General features: G+C 35.2%; 1 protein-coding gene across 1 annotated transcript in view; it reads left to right on the plus strand.

Moving 5' to 3' along the window:
- The window catches only part of LOC108769157 (protein timeless homolog), a 42,241-nt gene that overhangs the window by 941 nt on the left and 33,520 nt on the right, over window positions 1-7,780 (plus strand). The gene's annotated exons all lie outside the window — the stretch shown is intronic.

Raw genomic sequence — 7,780 nt, forward strand, 5'->3', positions numbered from 1 at the left:
GTATTTTCTCTTTAATTTCGATAGTATTTGTTACTTTAAGCTTCAGTGAAAGTAATATCCCAAATATTGTTAAAAAGTAACAAGAATAAATGTATGTTTCTTGCATTTTAAAAAACTATGGCCATCATACCCGAGTTTATCCTAATTAGATAGTTTACAATTTACATATTACTGACGTATAATTATTAAAAATCTAAATGTAAATTTATCATGAATAATCACTAATGCAATTTGTTAATTTTTGTGTTTTGCGTTCAGGTTTCTGCGGTGCTTGAAATCGTTAAATCTTTCTTTTCCATCTCGTAGGTGCGCATTTTTTGCCAGACCTTATTCTTTAACCAACGAAAAAGTACCGCGACTATGACGCGAAAAATGAGTTACTCTAAGTAAAAGAAAGTCGGACGCTACCATTTTTCTCAATTAGGTCTGCTTTTTTTCAATTAGAGCTTAAGATAGGGTGTCTTAAAGCTGGGTTTGAGGACATAAATATGTATGCGTTAAAACGCATTTTATTCATTCCGGATTCCGTCGGGCGGTAATTATCTTAGATTTAATTACAAACCTCCATGTTTTGATACAAAATGTAAAATTAACTCAGTCTAATTACGACAAACGATAATATTACAACAACGTTTTAAATTAAAATTATAATCTGTTTTACTGACGTTGCTCGCCGTGTTTTGTATTCTTGGACCAGCTAATTTATAATAAGTACGTGCTCGTGGCAAGCGATCTGCTACCAACGACTTACCAGATCGACGCCGATAACAAGATCCGTCAAAAGTTTGCGATTATTGACACATGTAAATAGGCAGAACTCTACGAAACTTGCGTCTTCGTGAAGTAAGATTTCGCGAGACGGTACGCGTTACACCATCCACCGTTTCTGCGCATGACAGGTTTTGATAACATTTGCGAGTGTGTCGTATTGTCCGTGTTAATAAAAATTGCAATCGCTGATTGATGGAAATTGATTGGAGCTTTTCAACAAAATACTTTGTCATATTTCATTGTTCGAAAAAATACGCATTCTATAAGTATTCGTTGACGCGTGAATATCTCAAGATATGATTTTTTTTTAATTTGCATATTTTGCTGTTTTTAAACTTTTTAATATAAGTAATTTTAAGGCATTAATATAACCTTTAAAAGAGATTTAAATATAACATCATCTAAATGTGCATTTTTTAAATTTCTTATTTAACACTGACAGTCATAGTCATCCGCGTGATTGGTGCCTGACCGGTGTGCTATCGAAATGTTTAAAAAGGTTGTAAAAAATAAATATTACTTACTATAAAATTTTAACTGATATAAATAGTCAACAGTGTATAAAGTACACAATTCATACTATCCATTAGGATAAAGTTTTATTTAATCATATTATGCAATATTTTATCATTGTACGTTTGTGATAATGAAAATTTTACTGTAGTGTACACGATATAAAAAATTACTGGGCAGACAATGTTTTAATATTTATCTATAATATAATGTAAAAGCGAACAAATTATTACATTGTTAATTTAGTTACTGCTCTGTAGAATAATCGTTTATGTAACGTGAACATTTATGGGATAAGATTATTTCCACTGTTTTAATTTATAAGCGTTTTTATTTCGAACATTTTTTTTTTAGAATTCTTGTTCAAGAAGTTACGGTCTTTCGGTGGTCCCACAAGAGGGTATAAATTGCTGAGAATGTGGCACACCAGAAATGGCGACCGTAGCCATTTGGTGCGGGCAGACAATCGCGGTTTCATCGTATATACATGCGGTGCTAGTGCTTAAGGGTCAATCCAGAAGGAAATAAGATCGAGTTCGACTCCGTAACTGCTTCTGTCGACTTCATTTCTCGATGACACATAATTCCCGCATTCCCGACATCTCGATTGAATTATAACCCGTCAAATTCATTGGGGGCCGCGCCGTCCCGTATCCCCTGTCAATTTTTGATCGAAAAATGTCAAAACATGAAAGAATAAGTGCTCTACCATGGTAAAATAAAGGCACCCTCGTTCCTATAAATCAAACGAGGTTTCCTTCCTGTTATCCGTACCTGTATTCCAGCAACTTCGGCTGCGCAAGGGAGATGAATTAACGACTTAAATATAAAACTGATCAAAAAGTGATCTCTAATACACATTAATTTGTTTTCACGCAATATATATTTGTCATGAAAGTTGTATATTATCCTAACCGAGTCAAGAGAGATATAGTTGATTTACGAAGACAAACGAGCCGAAGCTGGACCGTTTACGAAGTATCGATATCGAGGCCACATCTACCAATGAGGAAATGGACGACTCTATCCCGCTGATAAATAACACAGCGGGGAGCGAAAGAAAAATCGCAGAAAATGTGAACATTGTGTTGAGGCTGCCATCAGACTTGATGGGAAAGTAAAGCCTTCTGCTCAGAGCGAAATCCCGCCGAGATCTTTGTCTTTTACGCTCTGCACTTACGGATAAGTATCCTTTAAACTAAACTGGATTGTGGAAAACAAAGCGAAATGTCTAAAGAAAGAACAAACACAAATATTTAAAGTAATATATATGTCATGAATATTGGAAGAATTGACGGTTAGAAAATAAAACGTGGATGTGTGCGGAAATGGAAGGAAAATCAAATCTATGTGATGTGATTTGAAGAAAGGGACTCTAAAATTTTTATCGATTTGCAGTTTGGAAGATATAAATGTTTCGTTTTTGCGGAGCAACACGGCGTCTCGAATAATCAGTGAAGTGGTATATTCTCATTGTACAACCTGTAGACACTCATTGTTCCCCTTTAGTCACAAGCACGCGAGGCGTTCAAACGAAGATAAATTACTTCTTGACTCTTGGAGCTGCCTACAAAGCGGTGCCCGCCTAATCTTGAAAAACACTTAAAGCCCGGAGAAACGGATTATTCAAATCCGGCCGATGCCCCGACTGGAAACACGCCGGATGGCAAACTCATTCAAAAGACGTCGCTACGGATGGACGACGGCGTAATACGAACAGAAGGAAAGGGAAGTCTCGAATGAAATCACACCGGCTCGAGTGCGGTAGCTCGATACCGTGCTTATTTAAATTCATCTTAAACCGCGACTGATCGTTCTTTCGTGATACGGAACATTCCCTTATAAACAGCTTTATATGTATATTAGGTGTTGAACTTAATTCCTGCCGTTTTTCGTCTCCAAAATTGATTTGTTTCGAAGGAAAGATGAATGAATACCTTAATCAAAGTAATTTTCTCCATTTTCTACTTTATTACTAATTAATAATACTTTATCAATAATACTTTGATTAAGGTATTTCTCTGCGAAACAAATAAATTTTGGAGACGAAAAACGGCAGGAATTAAGTTCAACACCTAATACTAATTTCACTATTAATTTTTCTAGAAATATAAAATCTGTATTTAAAAATAGATGCAAATATTTCCTATTTGTCCGCAGAATTATTCATACAATCGCCAATCTGGAATTTTTACCTCGTAGATATTTCATAGTTTTGTGTGATAATAAAACGATTTTTTTTAAAAGTACATTTTATGGGCGATGTTTTTGTAAATTAAAAATTTTTTTATATAAACATTTTTATTAAACATAATTTTGATATGGGTGCATTTAACATTTTTTTTTATCTTAAAGCGATAGTCGGTTTGAACGTCTGCCACAATTGTATACTTGATGGAATAGCGAGAGCCATTTCCGCGCATATTTAATTATGACGATGGCCACGGCCTCATCTCGACGACGCTATATAAGCGACAGCGCGAATGAAATGCGGGTGACTAAATGCGGTTGAAAACTGCCAGACGTTGAATTCATTGTGACAGCCGGAGCTGACTAGCGGCGCCTCGGCTCAACCCCAGCAATTTCGCACGTACGAAACGAAATTGATGCGCTTTGAATCCTTCCGCGACTTTGCTGGGTACGAGGACCAAAAGGACTGTTAATTATCGGGTACCCCTCTTTTCCGCCCGTATGCGCGGTCGCGCGGCAAACGAGTTCTCGCGACAAATAAATTTGCGACAACAGAAAAATTATCACTGCACTCTCGGCGAACGATCGCGTCAGCGATGACGAATGTCCCAAGTTGAAAACCATTTCGGTTGTGTCGACATTATGAGTTTATTTTTGACAAATCGGCCCCATTTGGCTCAGGAATACTTAACAATAGGGTTCTCTTCATGACAAAGGAAATGAATAATAAATGTCATTATTTTCACGGTATTCGTTAAGTCTAATTTAACTGTATCTTCTAAGCTGAGATAATTACATATTTAAATTTTAAACAGCCGTTGCTTTGAAATATTATAGTTGTCTTTCATTTGATATTTTTCTCTTTTGTTGCTCCTCGCTTTTCCATAATATCTTATTTATTTTATGACATTACCCAGCGATGTGATATCTCAATTGTATGTGAGGATGGTGTGCACATAAAGATATCACGATACAAGGAAGTGAAATAACTTTCCTGGTATACATATTATGTCTGGCATATTGAAACGAATAAGAGATTCTATTCATACACAAAGAGACGCGTATAAAAATACATAAACTATATGAAATATATAATGTTCACCGATGAAAACGCATTTTATTTTGAAACACTATTTTTAAGATAATCTCGTATTAATAGGCATTTAATAAAAGAACAAATTTTTGTTGAATAATTTTTATTAATAAATATAATAAAATTTTCTATGTATATATACATATAATATAACTACATACTTTAATGAATATTATATATTACTACGGTAAAGTTATCTAATTAATGATTTTTTAAAAAACATTTTTTTTATAAGATTGTTATTGCTGCGCTGTGAAAATTTTAGAGAATCTGAGAAAAGTTGCATGAGATGAAAAATCGATAATCTGAGCTCAGTCTCTCTGTATATAAGTTTTTTGCGTATATATGCAGTTATTTAAATTTATCGAAGCACTCACGCGATATGGAGGGTAACTGGCATAATCAAATTAAGGCCAACCAACCGACAGGAGAGCACACTTTGCAGACTTTACTCGACTTTTATCAAATTTGCAATGCATGTATTTTCCAAGTTTCCATGTAAGCCCTTCGATCTATGAATCGTCAAATAAGATGATTTCATCCAAGTCGATGCAGAGTGATTTGTGACTATTGCATGGAAGATACCATTCAAAATTGATGCTTTACTCAAATCTGAAATGGGAATTTCTATTTCGTTACAAATATTTAGTCGTTTAAAATATCTCAATAAATTGAATTAAAATAAAATTTATATTTGAATTTTATTTTTGTAAATGATGGATACAAGGTTCTTTCACACTTTTAAAGGTATATTTGCGAAAAGATTTCTTCTTTGATTATTTATCTTTCGATTATGATTTACGAAACTATTTATATCTTTATATATTGTCTCGTATTTTGTGCCTTAGATTTAAGAAACATTAGTTACGAATTGTATGTATGTTGCGGATACCTTGACAGTACCTCGATGAATTTGCATTTGAAAGCGACGACACCCTTTCGAGCCATCGACCTTTGGGAGATAAAAAGAACGAGCTTTGGGTGCCTTCTTTAGTATTTACCCGCCGTAAATACCTGGTTAGTGTGTGGGGGTTGCTGACTTTTATATTGATTCCCCTTCCTCTTGACCGTATCTTGTCGTGCCGCGTCTCTCACCATCCCGATGGAGATCTTCCGACGGATGCTCTTTCAGAAAAGAGCCGATTCCGACGGTTTTTCGGAGACATAGGGAGCCAGAACTTTCAGATTTATCGTCCGATTTACGGAGCGGTTCTCGAGCAGCCCTCATTGCCTCAGAAAAGTTCGGACCGCGCAATGTCGCTTCTCGTTTTCTCCTTTCGATTCTCAAGCCCGCGCCTGCTCCTGCTGCTGCTGCTACTGCTGCTTGCCGGGGAGTCATAGACTTAAAGTACGGATTGTAGTTTGACTTGACTTCGCGAGTAAAATATCCCTTCCTTCTCTCCTTTTTTCTTCTCTCGCTTTTCCCTCCGCTTCTCGTGTCGCGCGCGGGATAATGGAAAAGTTGGATAGTAAACTGGCGGGAAAACGGTCGAAGGAAATTTGATAACGGTTAATGGCGCTTGTTTTCGTTCGGCTCCATTAAAAGTGGTATGATGAAATTCCCGCTTTATTTCTAGGCTCCTTAGTGCGAATATACCGAACTATTTGGATCAATTTCAAAAGCGTTGCTCGGCGCAGGATCAAGACGGGCCACTTTAGAATCTCAAAGCGCGCTTTAAACTTATTTCACAAGATATATATAACGCCGTAAAACCAATCGTGCCATATTTCACCGTCGCCCGTTCAATACTATGAAGGCTTTCAAACTTGACAAATTATTTATCTATCATTTTTTAATTTATAACAGTTTTTTTATAATTAGGGCATTTTTTATGAATTCCATGAGACGTAGGAGTGTTTCTAGTTATTTGTCGATAATATGGAACATCAGAATTGATCTGGAAAATCGCATGAATCGTACGAATTATGAGTTAAAATAAAGCTGCCTTATCAAAATTTTATATGTGAGAGGACATATTCGTAACAAGTTATTAAATGAATGTGAGAGCTACTGCCCGGGCTCAACCATCCGCGAATTTTGATCTATTTTCGAGCTCGTATATCCTATAGACTGTTGAGTAATCAATAACGCGACATGATATTAAAATAAATTTCTAAAAGTATTTCTGACGATATTTGAAAATTATTTTATCATTATCGAATTTGTGAATGAAGATAAAACTACACAATTACAATTATAATAAAATTACAGTTAAATCAATTATCAAATGATAAAGTTTCTCTTCCTTTAGTTTTATTTGACTCTACATTTTTAGTTGACTCAAGATGCCTTTTCCCTCTTTAATCTTTCCTTTCCGTGACGTTCGTGTAACGTCTCCTCCGACAATTTCGTCAAGTATTTATTACACGTCGTAAAGACGCTGCGCGACTGTTATGCTCGTGTTCGGAAGAGAGACAAATGTCCGTCACATATCACGAGGATTAGCTGTTAAGCTCGGAGAATGTACAGATAACGTTCCGAGGATCGATAGCCATACAAGGAAACTCGGCGGAACGTTGATCATCGCGTTATAACTCACGATGTGGTGATTGCGTTTCAGTCTACCGAGACATTACCGTATCTCCTGATAATAATTTCATCAAACAATTTATACAACATATTCGATCTATACAATTAAATGTATGTATGTATTTTGGATATTTTTATCACTTTGAAATTGATTGAATTTTTCCATAAAAATATTTTTATTATTTTATCATTTTAATTCTTAACATTGAACATCTATGTAATCAAGCGCGTCATTAAAATGATTATTAAAATTCGAAAATTTGGCCTAAATTGTTACATTTACTTTATCCGGAATTCGTTATTTCGCATTGTACAGAGATTCCTGCAATGCAAAATTGCGTTCACAGAGATCCATGAATTTGAATTTCAAATTTGCCGATTTTCTAGCTAGTTGTTGCTCACTATCGGCAAAATACGCAGTGATGAGCCGTACAAATGTGTCTGTAACAATTTTGAAATAAAGGGTCTCGATTCAAAATTTTCAAAAAAATCAAGTCATTGTTAGGTTACATAACAACTCGATGTACATTTTTCAAATTAAAAAAAATTAAATGCGTTTGTTAGTCAATATAAAAATACGACAGAGACATCACTGAGAGAAAAGATTTTGTTATAGGAACAAATCAAGGGAAAGCAAATGTGATATTTGTTAAAAAAACAATCGATTTGTTACGATTGCAAAT

The sequence above is a fragment of the Trachymyrmex cornetzi genome, unplaced genomic scaffold (assembly GCF_001594075.2).
Source record: "Trachymyrmex cornetzi isolate Tcor2-1 unplaced genomic scaffold, Tcor1.1 scaffold868, whole genome shotgun sequence".
NCBI classification, from domain to species: Eukaryota; Metazoa; Arthropoda; class Insecta; order Hymenoptera; family Formicidae; genus Trachymyrmex; species Trachymyrmex cornetzi.